Here is a 3,339-nt window from a genome sequence, read left to right on the forward strand (position 1 = left end):
TAATCCAATTGTAAAATATTTGAAGGTAGGTAAATGACGATTTACCAATTTCCACCATGAAAAACGTAATAGATTATTAAGTTTAAATTGGTTTTGAAATTCCTAGATCCTTGAGATTCATTGAACTTTTCATTGGCATGTTTAAATCTCGATTGTGCCCTTCATATTTGTGACTGGGATGCCGAGGATCACAAACAAGGTGTGAATAACCATGCAAATTAGCTTGGTACACCCAATGTTACAAATCACCTAATTAATGTGCCGGTTAACCACACACGCTCCATTGATCTATGATTAACATCAAGCTACTCTTTTCCACGCACTGTTAGTCCCATATTAGTGTGTCGATTAACCACACATGCTCCACTAACGACTTAACAGGGTGCAAAGTGCAATTTCATGGATTAGCACCATTTTAACATTTGCCTAAAGAAACTAAGATATTTTAATGAGGGAGAATTAGTGTCCTATCCTACCCGTTCGGCTAACAACCCTCCACCGGTCAAGGAAGCGGTGGGTGAGAGTAGACACCCATTAAACCACCATTTTATAGGCAGTAACCGTATACCCCCCCTTATAGACCGACTTCGTGAATGAGGCCTACTAACGGTAAGACTGACTTGTCTTATACATATATATATATATATATATATATATATATATATATATATATATATATATATATATATAAGTATTAACTTTTAATATTATAATAGTATAATGGGTTAATTTTAACTTTTAAAACTCTAGGGCTTGGAATTAAAGTTTCATTTAATGAGAGTTTGCAAATTCCAAAACTTGAGGGCATGTTTTGAAACTTGTCAAAACTCTTCAAGACTTATGAGTTTTAATGGCTTTTAAAGAAGTGACGTTTCCTTTTCCATAACTTGGGGACAAGTTATGGAGCACATTTAAAAGCATTTAGATCACTAATTTAACTAACACAATAATCAAATAATACATACATGATCTATTCAAACTCATAAGAACAAAATAATTCATATCAAACAAATTTCATGTAATTGGCTTAATCATATAAATTAATACAAAACATGAAACTTTGACAATTATCTTTCAATTGGATGAGCATGATCACTACCATATCTTAAAAAACATAATTTTATGATTCAAAACAGTTTTTGGTAATGATCATATCCAATTTTGGACCAAAAAACACGAAATCTTGCACTCTGATCAGCCAACTCGGTGAGTTCATGCACTGGACTCGTCGAGTAGCTTCATTTCTGCATGGACTCGTCGAGTTCCCCATTGGACTCGGCGAGTTCATCAGGCAGAATGCAGAAAACTCGATTTTTTCAACTTTGAAAACAAGTAAGCATCAAATATAATAGAAAGCAATCCTAGTCTCTGATACCACTGTTGGGTTTTGAGCATTATAACACTTCCTAAGTGCACATGCAACCCTAAATGCTTTGGATCTATGTTTTCTCTAATTATACATGCATTTACAATTTTTCTAAAGCATTCTCCCTAACTAGCATACATTTGAACAATTGAATGATACAACTAGTTAGATGACTTACCTCTTAGAAGGACTTGTAGTTCTTGACCTTTGAAAGCTTGAGCACCTCAAGTGTGATGCCTCTAATGGTTCACAAACACCAATATGCAAGAAGAGGCTTAAGAGAATAAGTTAATTATCCCAAAGGAAGGTGCAACCGATTTTGGTTCATGAGGGGTTCTATTTATAGTGTGGAAAATGTTAGGGTTACACTTTATAAACCCTGATGCTCCATGACTTTTCACAATCTTATGCTCCATGGGTTTAACCTCCATGGACTATCCATGGATTATATTATTGGTTTAGCCCATCTACATAGTCATGAATCATTAGCCCATATTATAAGAATCATTGATTTACATAATCAATCCCCATATATTTAATTAGTCTCTTTTGACCACAAAATTAATTCCAAATTAATTCTTGATCAATACTAATTAAATAACTTCATATTAATATATTATACTTATAATATATTAATAAACCATAAATAACCTTATTCTCAAAAGTCCATCCTATCAAAATGCACTGGTGAAGGCAACCCAAAAGCACCATGCTACAGTCGGGTCAAGTACATCCCAGTTATAGTTATGAGCTTAGACACTAAATCCAACACTTTTTGCTTTGCCGCCAAGGTGAGACATAGTTTGTAGCATGGATATATGGCCTTTCTAGCTTATGTGGTAGATACTCGGGTTGTCAAAGAGGGGTCGATTTATGTTTCCTATTTTACCAGTGGTATGTGATTTCCCGAATGTTTACCACGAGGAGTTACCGGGTGTGCCTCCTGAGAGACAGGTGGAGTTCGGGATCGATCTGGTTCCGGGGGCGGCGCCTATCGCGAAGGCACCATTTCATCTTGCGCCGCCCGAGATACAGGAGTTATCCTCACACCTTCAGGAGTTGTTGGGAAAGGGATTCATTCGACCGAGTAGATCACCGTAGGGAGCGTCGATTCTTTTTTTCAAGAAGAAGGCTGGTTCACACTGGATGTGCATTGATTATCGGGAGTTGAACAAGTTGACGGTTAAGAGCCGCTATTCGTTGCCAAGGATCGACGATCTATTCGACCAGTTGCACGGGGCGTATTGGTTTTCCAAGATTGATTTGAGATCTAGATATCATCAGATGAAGGTCCGTGATGAGGATATTCATAAGACGACCTTTCGAACTCGTTATGGGCATTACGAGTTCGTGGTGATGCCTTTCGGGCTCACCAACGCACCGACGTTCATGTACCTCATGAACCGGGTGTGTAGGCGCATGGTGGACCGATCGGTGATCATTTTCATTGATGATATTTTGGTATACTCAAAGTCTAGGGAACAGCATGAGGGGCATCTTTGGGAGATTCTTTGGGTTATGAAGATGGAGAGGCTTTATGCCAAATTCTCCAAGTGTGATTTCTGGTTACGAGAGGTCCAGTTATTGGGGAACCTCGTTAACCTGAATGGGATTTTGGTTGACCCGACTAAGATCGACGTAGTTATGAAATGGGAGATGCCAAGATCCTCATCCGATATCAGAAGTTCCCTTGGTCTAGCAGGTTATTATGGGAGATTTATCAATGATTTCTCCAAGATTATTGCTTTTCTCACCAAATTGACCAGGAAGGATGTTGTTTTTATGTGGGGGCCTAAGCAATAGGCATCATTCGAGACCCTTCGCCAAAGGTTGTGCGAGGCTCCAGTGCTAGCCCTCCCGGAGGGAGCGAAGGACTTCACAGTCTATTATGATGTATCCATATCAGGGTTGGGTGTTGAGTTGATGTAGAGAGGGCACGTGATAGCATAAGCGTCTAGGAAGCTGAAGCCTCA

This window comes from Lactuca virosa, chromosome 3 (genome assembly GCF_052849685.1).
Source record: "Lactuca virosa cultivar CGN04683 chromosome 3, Lactuca_virosa_CGN04683_v6, whole genome shotgun sequence".
NCBI lineage: Eukaryota > Viridiplantae > Streptophyta > Magnoliopsida > Asterales > Asteraceae > Lactuca > Lactuca virosa.